Here is a 7,179-nt window from a genome sequence, read left to right as displayed (position 1 = left end):
GAAAGAGAAAGAAAGAAAAAGAAAGAAAGAAAAAGAAAGAAAGAAAAAGAAAGAAGGAAAGAAAGAAAGAAAGAAAGAAAGAAAGAAAGAAAGAAAGAAAGAAAGAAAGAAAGAAAGAGAGAGGAAGGAAGGAAGTCCTTTGTCCAGATGTCCACTGAAATTCTTTTTTTTTTTAATTTTTTTATTGGAATTCAATTTGCCAACATATAGCATAACACCCAGTGCTCATCCTGCCAAGTGGCCCCCTCAGTGCCCATCACCCAGTCACCCCAACCCCACCACCCACTTCCCCTTCCACTACCCCTTGTTCATTTCCCAGAGTTAGGTGTCTCTCATGTTTTGTCACCCTCACTGATATTTTCACTCATTTTCTCCACTGAAATTCGTATGTGTTTTAGCAGCTCAGACTGAGTCCTCAGACCCAAATTCTGCACCCAGGCTATCTATGGACTGAATTATGTCCCTATGTTGAAGCCCTTAACCCCAAATGTGAATATATTGGGAGGAAGAGCCTGTAAAGAGGTAATTAATGTTAAGTGAGGTCATAAGTATGGAGCAGTAATCTGATAGCTCTGGTGTCTCTATAAAATGAGGAAGAGACGCTAGATACCTTTCTCTCTCTCCCTCTCACCTTCCCCCTCTTTCCCTCTCTCCATCTTTCTCCCTATCTCTTCAACCTCTCTCCATGGGGAGAAAATGCCATATGAACACACAGGGAGAAAGTGGCTTTCTACAATCTATGAGGAAAGCTTTGAAACTAACCCTGATGGCACTTTAGACTCCCAGCTACAGAACTGCAAGCAAACGCATTTCTGCTGTTTAAGCCACCTAGTGTGTGGTATTTTGTTTTGGGACCCCAAGCAGGTGAATACAAGGGTCTAGGTCTGCTAGGTGTGTTTTCTAAATGTCATTGGATAAGTTACAGCTTTCCATAAACTCCTGGTATTAAATACAAATATTTGTTTCCTGAAGTAACCTGACCCCATCCACAAGAAAGTGCATAAATTTCATCAAACATTCAAAATATCCACAGCCCCAAACCCCCAAATTCTCACATTTTAATGTATATCAGAATGGCTTAGAAGCCTTATTATAAAGCACAGAATCTCTGATTTTATTGGTCTGCACTGGGGCCAGAAATATTGCATTTCTAACAAGTTCCCAGATGCTACTGCTGTTGCCTGTCCAGACACATAGTTTGAGAGTTCGAAATATATCTTTCCCGTTTGCATTTCCTGAGAATCAGCTCCGGCTTCTGAACAACTACTTAGATACCCCAAAGGAACCAAAAACACAATACATGGACAACTGAAGTCTGCATTTCCCCTATGAACCTCTTTTCTCAATTAACTCTTCTGTGCCCTCCTTTCCACCACCTTCTAAGCCTGCAATCTAGAAACAGCCTTGAGATTCCTTCAAGGTCACATCAACCTATCTCCTTAATAGGTTTGCATTCAAGTTGTGGGTTTTTCATCCTTTTTGACACTGTTTAAATTCAGGCACTTGCCTATCTTACATGTAAGCTTACGGAAGCTGCTCTCATAGATAGCATTAAAATATCAGAAACTTTTGACTGTCATTTCTATGCTGAATTCTTTTGATGGTTCCATGTTGCTTACCAAATGCAGATTCCTAACTATGCACACAAATCTCTTTATGATTTGATCCTAATGGCCTTTTATTTTCTGCTTCTGCTCACTACATACTCTGTGCTCTACCAAAAGATTATGCCCTTGGATCAAGGCCTATTTTTCAGAACTGATCTCAAATGTGATTTCCTTCTGGAGGCTTCTTTGGCTATATTCCCCTACAAGTCTGGATTAATGAAACCTCCACTGTGCACACAGACCCCAGTAATGCCACATACCATACTGCATCACATACCAACTCGCATTTTGCCTTGTCTTCCCACTAATGAAACAGCATCAGAGGCCACAAATGGTGTGATTGTGGATGCTTTTGTTAGTATTTTAAATTTTGTGTCCTTCCTACCTCACACACTAAATGGCACACAGCAGCGGCTCAGTAAAAAGAGCTTCCTCCTCCTATATCCTCAATCCGTGAAAGGGAAATAGTAGCCATGTCTGGGGGAAGCTTTGCTACCTAGTGACTAATGCCCTATAGCATCACGAGGAGCATGCACCTATGTATAACCTATTGGTCAATCTCCCTATAGTTTGTCTTCTCAGCTCTCAAGATGGACTGTGCAGACAGCAATTTGAAAGAGAATCCACCTGAATGCTCTTCGTAAGATCTTGTTACTATAATAATATAGGATGCTTTGTAACACATGCAAATTGATGACTTCCAAAGTGTAAAAAATAACTTGAATTTATGCATACTTAGTTCAATTATAGTAGCTTATTCTTGAGGCTAGTTTGGGAGGGAAGATAATCATCTGTAGACAAATGCAATTTTGCAGTGAATAAGCCTCTTAAGATTAGAGAATTAAGACTGACATTAATTATACATAAGTCATTATTGTATTTAACTCCTTGGTTAGGGAGAAAAAGACATATATAATGATGGTGAAAATTACCAGTATTTATTCAGGTTACAGTTAGAAATCTCCTTTCTCACATCCTTGAGGAATACCATCTGGCTTGAAATATTGGAGCTTGCTAAATGCTCTCTAATTATAAGAGTACATTGAATTGATTTGAAGAGTGTTTTAATTTTTTTTCTTTCCTGAAAGCAGGAATGAAAGTATTCTTTGTAATTCTAATTATTCTATTACATTTTGGTAAAAGGGACAGTTTTCTTTTAATTCTCTCTCTCTCTCTCTCTCTCTCTCTCTAAATTCTTTGAGAATACCTATTCCAACCAAAGTGGAAATCTAGGATTGACTGCTGGAATCAACTTTTTCCTGCCCTTGTTGTTTAATTTTTCTGACACTCTGTCATATTTTACGTTGACTTGTTAATATACCATAATCGTTTTAAAATGTCCACATAATTGTATGGGTAAAAGTTAAATTCCTCTTTCCCTGTAATTGGTTATGGTGCTATGATAGAATGGAAAGGGACTGACTTGAGATAGATAAGGCTTGCTTCACATTTGTGATACCTTGGCAAGCCCCTAAATCTCCATGAGGCTGAATTATTTGATAGCCAAAAAACAATAAAACCATCTTTTTTTTTTTTTTTTTGCTTTCTGCGACAAATTATAAACTTTGGGAAATATAATACATCACATGAAATATTTTCTGTTTTCCCTTCTGAGAACTTGCAACAGTTTCAAATTTTATACTTGTTCTGTGATTATTTTGTAAATAACTGACCCACCATTTGGCTATGGTCTCCATGGCAGTACAGACATATCCGCTTTGTTTGTGTCGTAGTTTTGACATCTAGCAGAGTGCCTGGCACATGGTGGCAGCTTGGCAAATATTTCTTGAACAGTTAATGTAAAATTACAGTTTTAATCAACAACAATAGACCAATGTTTGCCTTCACCAATAAATGAAGAAAGTAACCTTAAAGTTTTCTGAGGACAGAAAGTGCAAGAAAGTGTGGTTAAAGGTGTGTTCCTCAGTTCTAGCTAATGCAATGCACAAAAATATTAAAAATACTTACAATGAAAAATCATATTTACAGTTGGTGCTCATTGCATAGTATTTACATTCTGGGAACTCCTTGAGCTGAAACCACCAGGAAATTTTGGAATCAGAACTTAAATACATTTAGATTGTCCTGAACAAATGTCCCTACAATAATGGATTATCAGACTTTTAAAATTAAAATGAACCTGAAGCTTTTTCTAGTTGAATTCTTTCCTTTAGGGGTCTTTCCTTTAGGGGACTGGATACCCAAAGTTCTAATACATGAAGAGACTTGCTTATCACAAAGTAGTAATTGAAATGGGCCCTGGTGATCTCAGAGGGCTAGATATCTCCAAAGATTGTCCTCCCTGAGAGCATCAGTCAATTTAAAATGATATTTGAAGCAGAGGAAATATGCTAAGTTAGGTGCTGTGGAGCCAAAATAGTCGAGTAAGTTACATGGATGACATTTGCAAGATGAATGGAAAGGTGGTAGTTTCATTGATAATATGAACTTAAATGTGACACCTTAACCTTAAAAATCTAGTACTTTTCCCCACTTCCTTTTAAAAAAGAAATTGAAAAAAAAAAAAAAAGAAATTGAGATATTCTCCTTGGCTCCATAGTTCTTTATGCAAACCTCTGACCTAGGACCCGTAATTTTGAAAAGTTTATTTTAGACAGAGTAAAACATTCTGAAAATTTTAAATTTTGTCTTTAAATTTTTTAAAAAAGTAAAATTTACCTCTTTGTGGTATGCAGTTCCACAAATTTTGCAAGTGTGTGGATGCTGGTAATGCCATCATAATCAAAGCAGTGCAGTTCCATCACTATATGTCACACTATACCCCCGTCCACTCCTAATCCTAGCAACACTGAGATGTTCTCTTTCTATACAACTGGATCTTTGTGACAATCAAAAATAGCATCACATAACATGCGAACTCTTGAGACTGGCTTCCTTCATTCAGTAGAATGCCACTGAAAATGTCTTTGAGTCATCTAAGTTATTTCCTATTTCAAGAGTTCACTCCTTTTTGCTGTAAAGTAGTATTCCTTGCTATAGATGTGCCATAGTTTGCTTATCCTTTCACCTGTTGAAGGATATTTGGGTGATCTCCAATTTTGGCAATTATGGATAGAGCTGCTATATATATATATATATATATATATATATATATATATATACAGATCATTTATGTGAATATAAATTTTCATTTTTCTACGACAGAGATTAGAAAGCTAAGGCCTCCAGGCCAAATCCAACCTACTGCTTTTTTTTTTTTTTTTTAAGTAAAATCTTATTGGAACACAGCCATACTCATTTGTTTGCCCATGGCTGCCTTCAGGCTATAGTTGAGTAGCTGTAATCAGGTCTTATGGTCCACAAATACAAAAACTAAAATATTTATTACATGTTTTAAAGTTTTCTTACCTTTGCTCTATGATAAATATTCAGGAATGTGCTAGGTAGTTTTTGTTTGTTTGTTTGTTTGTTTGTTTTTTGTTGTTTTTTTGGTGTGGTGGATAGGCTGAGGTGGATCTCAGCAATCTCTGCCTATGGGTTTTCACTCCTTCACGAATCCCCTGGAGCATGGGCAGGACATCCACCTTGCTTCTAACTAACACAATAGGACAAAGATCTCACTCTTGTGATTATATTATGCCATAAGACTCTCTCTGCTGATTTAGTGAAGCAGCCATCTATGGAAATCCCATGTGGCAAGGAATTGCCCCAACAGCTGTCATCTGATGACAAGCCAAAAACTAGTCCTACAGCTACAAGGAAACAAATTCTGCCAAAGAAACCTAGAAAGCTTGGAAGTAAATTATTTTCCAATAAACCTCCAAATGAGAACACAGCCTATCTGACACCTTGATTTCAGCTTTGTGAGGCCCTAGACTAAAGACACGCTGGTTGTCCCTAGACTCAACCCAGAAACCATACAATATGTGTTATTTTAAGCCAATAAATTTAGGGTAATTTGTTATATACCAATGGATACATACAGTAAATGTATGTGACACTTTATAGAAGTCTACCAAATTGTTTTCCAATGTGGTTCTACCATTTTGAATTCTCATCAGTCATGTATGAGATTGCTTTCCTGCCTTTACCTGCAGGTGTATGTGTGAATATGTTTGTATGTGTCTAATAGAAAGGTAAGAATATCTAAGTGTAGCTATAATTTGAATTACTCTAGTGGTTAATGATGCTGACTATCATTTCATTTGTATATTTATCATCCATATATTGTCTTGATGAAATATCTGTTCAAATATTTTATTCATTTTTAATTGCATTTTTTTTGAATTCTGAATTTTTTATGTAGTGTAGATACAAGTCTTTTAACAGATGTATGATTTACAATTTAAAAAAATTCATTCTCTCAATAGTGTACTTTGCAGAGCAAACGTGTAATTTAATGAGATATTGTTTCTTACCTTTTATATTATGTTTTGGTATTATCCCAAAATTCTTTACCTAAACCAAATCACAAAGGGTTTCTCTTATTTTCTTTTATACTTTATGTTTAGATCTATAGTCAATTGTGAGTTGGCACTTGTATGAGTTTACGATATCTATCAAAATGTATATCTTCATATTTGGATGTCTAATTATTCCAACACCATTTGTTAAAATACCCCCTGGCCTCACTGACTTGTCTTTGCATCTTTGCCAAAGCCAATGGGCCATATTTGTGCAGGACTTTTCTTCATTACTTGTTCACTGCCATCAATCTATCTTCATCTCTTTGCAAATACCACAATATCTTGATTGCTGTACTTTCATAGTAAGCCTTAAGATCATGCTGCATAAGTGCTTCTATTTTTTTTTCTTCTTTTTCAAAACTGGTTTACCTACTCTATTTGTTTGTTTTTTCTGCATAAGATTTAGAACTACCTTGTCTATATTTACAATAAATCCTTCAAGGATTTTGACTGGAATTGCATTAATCTATAGATAATTTGGGCAAAACTGACATATTTAAAAGATTGATTCTCCCGGCAGATAAACATGATATATTCTGACTATTTAAATCTGATTTCTTTCCTTAGCCTCTTACAGTTTTCAGCATAAAGAATCTGAATATGTTCTCTTGGGTTTATTGTTAAGTATCAAGTTTATTTTTTTTAATTTTTTCATTTGTATTTATTGAAGTTCAATTTGCCAACATATAACACCCAGTGCTCATCCCATCAAGTGCCCTCCTCAGTGCCTGTCACCCAGTCACCCCAACCCCTCGCCCACCTCCCCTTCCACAATACTTTCTTTGTTTCCCAGAGTTAGGAGTCTCTCATAGTTTGTCTCCCTCTCTAATTTTTCCCACTCAATTCCCCTCCTTTCGCTTATAATTCCTTTTTAGCTTATAGTCAAAAATATTCCTCAATCTATTAAAAGTGGTATTATTTCTTCTTATTTCTAGTTGCTCATTTCTAGTAAATATAAATACAACAGATCTTGGTCTGTTGACTTTCAATCCTGTGAAGAATATTTTTAAATGCTTCATTAGATATCCTATATACACAATCTTATTGTGTGCTAATGGGGACAGTTATTTTAGTTATCATTTTAACATGCATGTCACTTATTTTATTTTCTTGTCTCATGGCAAAGCAAACATCTTTGCCTTTGT

This window comes from Canis aureus, chromosome 20, assembly GCF_053574225.1.
Source record: "Canis aureus isolate CA01 chromosome 20, VMU_Caureus_v.1.0, whole genome shotgun sequence".
NCBI lineage: Eukaryota > Metazoa > Chordata > Mammalia > Carnivora > Canidae > Canis > Canis aureus.
This window is presented reverse-complemented; position numbering follows the sequence as displayed.